This window comes from Anolis carolinensis, chromosome 4, assembly GCF_035594765.1.
Source record: "Anolis carolinensis isolate JA03-04 chromosome 4, rAnoCar3.1.pri, whole genome shotgun sequence".
Taxonomy (NCBI): domain Eukaryota; kingdom Metazoa; phylum Chordata; class Lepidosauria; order Squamata; family Dactyloidae; genus Anolis; species Anolis carolinensis.
The window spans coordinates 77,471,599-77,479,737 of record NC_085844.1 but is presented as its reverse complement, the minus strand read 5'-3'; the positions used below and the strand labels follow the sequence as shown (position 1 = coordinate 77,479,737).

The window sequence follows — 8,139 nt, the reverse complement described above, 5'->3', positions numbered from 1 at the left end:
ATGTTTTCCTTTCTGATATGGAGATCATGTTGTATTTCTGATGCTGATCAAAATATTGGCGCTTAATTTTCTGTGGAATATATAATAGCTGCTGTATTTATTCAACTCTAAGACATACTTTTCCCCATATAAACATCTCTAAAAATGTGGTGCATCTTAGAATTTTGTGTGTATGTGTGTGTGTGTGTGTACACACACACACACACACAATCATAGAATCATAGAGTTGGAAGAAACCGCATAGACCATCTAGTCCAACCTCTTGCCATGCAGGAAAAGCACAAAATACCCCCAACAGATGACCATACCGCATTTGTTTAAAAGCATCCAAGGAATGAGCTTCCACAACACTCTGAGGCAGAGAGTTTCACTGCTGAATAGCTCTTACAGTCAGGAAGTTCTTCCTAATGTTCAGGCGGAATCTTCTTTTCTGTAATTGGAACCCATTGCTCCGAGTCCTTGTCTCTAGAGCAGCAGAAATCAAGCCTGCTCCCTCTTCCTTAGGACATCTTTTCAACTATTTAAATATGGCTATCATGTCTCCTCTCAACCTTCTCTTCTGCAGGTTAAACATACCCAGCTCTTTAAGCTGCTCCTCATAGGCATGGTCTCCAGACCTTTAATCATTTCAGTCGCCCTCCTCTGGACACATTCCAGCTTGTCAGTATCTCTCTTAAATTGTGGTGCCCAGAATTTGACACAATATTCCAGATGAGGTCTGACCAAAGCAGAATAGAGGGGCACCATTACTTCCCTTAATTGAGATGATGTACTGCTTTTGATGCAGCACAAAATCCCATTGGCTTTTTTTAGCTGCCTCATCACATTGTTAGCTCATGTTTAACTTGTTGTCCACAAAGACTCCAAGATCTCATTCACATGTACTATTGTCAAGCCAGGCGTCATCCATCTTGTATCTTTGCATTTCATTTTTTTTCTGCCTAAGTGTAGTATTTTACATTTGTCCTTGCTGAAATTCATTTTATTAGTTTTGGCCCAACTCTCTAATCTGTTAAGGTCATTTTGAATTCTGATCCTGTCCCCTGGAGTATTAGCTATTTTTCCTAATTTGGTGTCATCTGCAAACTTGATAAGCATGCCCTCCAAACCTTCATCCAAGTCATTAATAAAGATGTTGAACAGAACTGGGCCCAGGAATGAACCCTGCAGCACTCCACTTGTCACTTCTTTCCAGGATGAAGAGGAATCATGGGTGAGCACCTTTTGGATTTGGTCACTTAACCAATGACAAATCCACCTAACAGTAGTATTGTTTATCCCACATTTTACTAATTTGTTTAAAAGAACAACATGGGGAACCTTGTCAAAGGCCTTACTGAAATAAAGATGTTCTAGATTCACAGCATTCCCTGCATCTATCAAGTTTGTAACACACACATATACAGCATTTTCCTGTTGGTGGTACTGAAGTTAGAATATGTCTTACAATTGATGGTGTCTTAGAATAGAAGAAATTGTACACAATGTCATTGAAGGCTAGGATAAGGTTAGCAACAGTTGTAAAGTAATTTCTCCTTCAAAGTCCTTGGGACTCACACAAATTGGTCTTGTGCCTATGCAGGGGCTCCGTGGGAATGTTTTAGAGATGAGCAGTTTTGGTGGGAACTATTAACTCCTCAAACCTGCTCCCTCATTCCTTTTTAGTTCACAGTGTTCCCATCAACCCTCAATGTCCTTCAAGCGCAAACAAGTTGGGAGCACACAAGTATATTGTATTGGAATTTTGCCATCTATCTTCACTTGACTTTTCTATAACAGGTTAATCAGCCATTTGTGTGAATCCTAGAGGCTGTGGAGAAAAGGTTGCTTATCTGTAGCTGGTTCTTCAAGTAGATATCTATGAACACACAGTCTACTTGCTTTCCTATTTTACAGGTCCAACTATTTTGCCTGGCGGACCAGGAAACTAAGGAAAGCAGCTTTGGCACACTGGGCCATGCACACTGGAAATAGTGTTGAAAAGTGGGAGAGTACACATTGCTGCGACCCCAGCAGTGGCAATGGTTTTGTATCTCCCCTGCAATAGTGCCCTTAAAAGTCAATTGGAAAGCCTTAGTTGTTGCAGAAAAACAACTCAACACTATTCCAATGAAAATTTATTACACCCCCTGTTACAAATCTGTCACACAGCCATGAAAGTAAATTTAACAGGCTTGCCATAAAACAAGACCCATTGGAAAACCCTGAATCACCAGCTTTCCTTGGCTTGAGAAGGGCTACCTTAAGGAAACCACAACATATTTTCCTGTTGGAATCCTTGACAGTCCTGAAGCTTGATATTCTGCTGGTATTAAGCAAACAGATGGAATACTTTGGCATGGCCCTAGTTTCTGACCTTAAAGAAACCTCACCCAGATCTCATCAATGCCGGTTCAGTTTCAAAGGCCTGCTACTTGTGCTGACTTGGCTCTTTCTGTTGCAGATTATGTCCCCAAAGGGGTTGACCTTCCACTTTAATAAGCAGTGTCTTGTAGTGCTTTTGTTTGTTTTGGTTTATTTGCTAACCTTTCCTTTCATTTACAGCAGGGGTAGGCAAAATATGCCCTCTGAGATATTGCTGGACTGCAGAATGCTGGGAGCTGCAGTTTCTATGTTAAACATGCTTTGGTATTAGACTGTATTATCATTGATAGATACTGTATTATCATTGATAGATAGACCGCCAGCCAGCCAGCTACAACTTACATGTTCATATAGATCAGGGGTCCTCAAACTTTTGAAGCAGAGGGCTGTTCCACAATCCTTCAGACTGTTGAGGGGCCAAATTATCATTTGAAAAAAAAATACAAATTCCTATGCATACTGCACATGTCTTATTTGTAGTGTAACAACAACAACAACAACAACGAAAGAACAATACAATATTTAAAAATGAAAACAATTTTAACCAACATAAACCTATCAGGATTTCAATGGAAAGTGTGGGCCTGCTTCTGGCCAATGAGATAGTCAAGTTAATTAGGATTGTTGTTGTTGTGTGCCTTCAAGTCATTTCAGACTTTGGGCGAGCCTAAGTCTAAATTTAATTATTTATTTACTGCATTTATTTACTACATTTATATCCCACCCTTCTCACCCCGAAGGGGACTCAGAGCAGCTGTATGTACATACAATATATTATATTATTAGCATAGCACAATATTAGAACTATATATTACTATATTGAACTATACCACTATAGTATTATATAATATGTAATATATAACATATAATTAATTTTATTATATGGTATTATTATTAGTATTATATTGTATAACATAATATTATTATCAATACTATACGTATATACAATATATTATATTATTAAAACTGATATTAAAATATTATATTATAAAACTGAGGTCGGGGGCCAGGTAAATGACCTTGGAGGGCCGCATCCGGCCCCCGGGCCTTAGTTTGGGGACCCCTGATATATATAATAGGAGTTAGAATATATGGGAAAACGGCTTGTTAGAAAACGGTTGCTTCGTTAGCTAGGCATTCAAGTAGATCTTGTTTGGGCTGATTGATCTCTTTTGTTTTGAAAATGAGAAACTACCCAACTTTCATGTGAAAGTTGAAAGACTGGGAATGGGGCAATGTTTTGATTACCTGACCAGTGGGTGGAAAAAGACTGCGAAAAGTGTAATATATAGTAAATTTTGACAACTGGCAAATCAGTACACAAGTATTTGAATTGCACAACTTATAAATATTATGATATTTGTGATGACTGTCTGCTTCAATCAGATTATAGTAGTTTGTTCCTGTTTTTCTTTGCTACCTCAAAGTGAGCTTATTTTCTGAAACGAGGAAGACCTGTATCTGACTAGAACTTGGATCTCCAAAGAGCCAGTCTCTTTCCTTTTAGGCCTTCCTATCTTTCATACAGTGATGACCTGAAGTTCTTATGCTTTGCACTTCCTCTTGATCTTGTAGTCATTTTCCTTCACTACTCCATCTTATAAAAGAAGATATGAAATCTTATTTCCTTTCTTTTTGAGCAGGTTTTTTTTTTTTAAAAAAAAAATATCATTGTCTTACTAATGTTCAGCAAGGGGTTATCAGACAAAGCTGATATCTTAAGGATCTTAATGCCCAGGTTGAGGGAAGTCTCGCACATTCCTTGTAATATAATGTGTAAAATATCTCACAGTCTTGAAGGAGTTTGTTCATGTCTAGATTGTTGTTGTGGGTCTTCATATCCTATCCTAATTATGGCAACCCTAAGGTGATTCTATCAAAGTGTTTGGGGTAAGGGTATATGACTTGCCTAAGATAACCCAGTGGATTTTATTGCCGAGTTGAGAATTTAACCCTTATCTCCAGAGTTGTAATGTAACGCTCAAACTACTGCACCATGCTCGCTCATGTACAAGCAGTTCCTGAGTTGCAAACATGAAACTTACAAAGGAATTTATAGTTAAGAACGGGGGTGAGAAAACAGTGAGAGAAATCTATCCCTCAGAAGGGAAATTCACTACTGAAAAAGTTATCATAGAGAAAAGATGTCTCAACCGAATCTTGATCACCACACCTTGTTTCCACAACAAGGCCAATTTTTCAAAATCAAATGATCACAGGGACGGAAGCTGTTGTGAAATCTTCTGAACAGGGCATAGAGAGCACAACAAACACCACCACCCTTTCCTATGCTGTCAAAAGATTACACACACACACACACACACACACATACACACACCTAGAGTAACATTAAAAATGTACCTGCTTCAACTTGTAAACAAATTCAGTGTACAGGGAACTGGAGATTTAAAATCTGGTTCCCTGTGCATTTTCTGCAGTGTACAAGGGCCCTCATATAATGTAGTTTAACTGCATTTGTTGTCGACCGCGTTTTAGGGGATCGGGCCCTTAAGGAGAGATCCGATCCGGTCCTGAGAGAACGGACCTTGGCGGAGCCAATAGGAAAATATGAGCCGCAATACAACCTGAAGCCGAAATGAAGAAGGTCCGCCAAAGTTGAAGGAAAATCCGCCAAGGAGTCTTTATTGAGCAATTCAGCTGAAGAGGACTCTAGTAGCGATCATTCAGTCTACTAGGGTCCCACATAATCAAAATAAAGCCATATTTATACAAAATTTCAGTCCGACAGCCCTTTGAATTTCCCGCCCCGCTCCCCCGCCCATCTCATCGTTGATAGGCTAGAAGGTTGAACGAGACGGGCTTTCGTTTCCCGCCTTGCTCCGTTGGTCCAATAGGAAGCTGCCTTTTCAGGCCAATCAGGAAAGAGAAGGCGGGAGTTATTGAAACAATGGGGTGACAGGGCAGGAACTGTCGGATTAAGACCTGCTAGACCGATTTCTAAAGGGATTAATGGCAGCAATCAAGGGTGTCCGGGTTTCTGTCACGTATACAGATTTCAGATATGCCTTGGGGTGTCAGAGATGGAAGCAAAGATGGGTGGTGATGAGCCATATTGACAGGCTGTGCAGGGCGCCTTCCTGAGGTGTCCTGGTTTTTCCTTTGGGTGAGATATGACAATGTTTGCCTTGGGGCGAATCACCTTTAGGTCAACACTCCGAATTCGGCGACTCAAGCCCTATATTGTCCATGCAATCTGAATTTGATTGGGTTTAGCGGTGGCAGATTATCCTTTTGTTTTTGGGAAGGGAAGCCTGGGTCATAGGAAATGGGATAGGTTCTGGGGTTCAGGTTGAGTTCAAAATATTTCCTATTTGATTTCATGACTTGACAATTATATGAAATAAAATGAAAAAGATAAAATAAAGTTGGAATATAAACCATGCTGGGAAAAATACATATTTTCCGGGGATCCCAAAGAGTACAAATACATATAGGCAGACAGATAGATTTCATGGAAATAAGGGAGAATCCATAAAAGTGAGTTACATTGCCTAAAGGGGAATCATGAATGATATAAACAATTGAAAATATTTGATAAGAACGAAGTTCATAACATCTGGAGAACCCAGCATGGAAATTCATAAAAGTGGAGTTTTAGCAGCATGATTTTACAATTCATGAAGTTGTTATCTCTTGCCTCAGAGTGCAGGGATAATCCACAGTAAACTCCAGTAAAAAGTCTCAATCACCTTCTACTATAAATATATGGAATATAGAACATAAAGTCTTGATTTTTGAACTATCTTTTACAAAGTCCTGGGGGGGAGGGTGGTCACCTCGATTACACATTGAGCTGAATTATGTAAATCTGCACTGACCATTTAATGTAATTTGATCTGCATTAAATGATCAGTGTAGACGGGGCCTGTATGTTAACTGGAAAAGTATATGTGAGATTGGTATCAGTTTCTTGATGCTTCTATTGTTGTGTTACTCAAAGCATGCACTCCAGATCACTTATAAATAAGTTTTTTCTGATATGAACAGTTCAGTATTATTTATTCATTAATCTTTGCATCCTGCCCTTCAATACAATAAACATTTTTTAAATCTGTAAGCTGCTCTGGGAAGTTTGTCAGCTAAAGCTTAAGGTGAAATACAACCTTTTTTGGTCTCTAAAACAATGATAATTTTGTATAAGAACCTCTCCCCTTTCCAACAATCTAAACTTTTTGCGTTCTTTCTTTGCAACATATCAGACATCTGTAAAGGTGCAACTATTTAATAATAACTCGACTATCCTTATATATTTTTTATTCCGTTTGTTTTTCTTCCCCTCACCCCCAGATTCCCTAAGTATAACATGTTTTAATTTTGTTTGGAAATGCTTAATATTTTTTAAAAAACAAAACTTTTTAAAAAAGTTGACTTAGAAATAGGCGAACATCCATATTTCTAAAGCAATTTGCTTTCTATTTTAAGGATATACTGCCTACTTTGTAAGTTCTTAAGGTGTTACAAAACTGTTATACTTTACCTAATGGTTTTAGAAAGCCAAGGAAAATGTATGTCATCATTGCAGGTTTTGTCATACATCAACTGCTTGCCATCTTTGCAACGGGTACAAAGTTACACAAAGATACTACTGTCAAATTAAGTTTTCAGATCACTTACTGAAGTTCTCATTCCAGGGCACGGAAAAGCAAACATTAAGGACTCAAAGTAATCTATGTCTAGAATACCCTAATGCACAAAATGTTGCAGCTGATTTAAAATTGTGTTGTTTGGCATACAGCTACCTTATTGTTTATTTTTTGATTATTTAACAAATAAGACATTTTTGCTTGCTTATATCTTCTCCCACCGCATTTCCTGCATAAGCAACTCAGTGCATTTGTGGTTAGAGAACAGAATTGGTGGTATTGTAAAGAGGGAGTTTGGTCTTGTAAACATTTCTCAGAGTGCAAAGAGCAGTGACATACAATATTGAAAGCAGCATATACTGATCGTATGGTTTTCTTTTTTCTTCCAATTGGCACTGGTTTCCAGCCCTGCATTTCTTTCCAGGAAACGGAGCATCTACTCACTGCTCCTCAGCTTTATTTGGCTCCGTATCAACATTCAGAGAGGGAAGAAAAACATACAATTCAGAATGCATTTGATGCTTATTCTTATGAAATAATATTAGGAGCTTTATCTATACAGACTATTTCTGTAGTTACACAACCAAACATAAAACAAGAGCCCCTGCATAAAGGTAAAGAGTAAAGGTTTTCCTCTGACATTAAGCCTAGTCGTGTCCAACTCTGGGGGTTGGTGCTCATCTCCATTTCTAAGCCAAAGAGCCAGTGTTGTCCGTAGACTCCTCCAAAGTCATGTGGCTGGCATGACTGCATGGAGAACAGTCACCTTCCTGCCGGAGTGGTACCTATTGATCTACTGACATTTGCATGTTTTTGAACTGCTAGGTTGGCAGAAGATGGGGCTAACAGCAGGAGCTCACTTCGGATTCGAACCATCGATCTTTTGGTCAAAAAGTTCAGCAGCTCAGCGGTTCAACCCGCTGTGCAATCTGGGGCTCCCATAACATATCAGTCAAAATAGTGTTGTATTTAGACATTGCTGCTGTTGTGTGCCTTCAAATCATTTCCAACATATAGCAACTTTTAAGGCAAATATATTATGGAGCTTTCTAGGCAAGATTTGTTCAGAGGGCAGTTGCCTTTGTCTTTCTCTGAGGCCGTGAAAATGTGACTTGCCCAAGGTCATCCAGTGGATTTTCATGGCTGAGTGAGGATTTGAACCCTTGTCTCT

The 8,139-nt window shown here is 38.9% G+C and overlaps 1 protein-coding gene across 2 annotated transcripts in view; it reads left to right on the top strand.

Moving 5' to 3' along the window:
* The window catches only part of rnf144b (ring finger protein 144B), a 111,235-nt gene that overhangs the window by 1,303 nt on the left and 101,793 nt on the right, over positions 1-8,139 (top strand). The window lies entirely within an intron of this gene.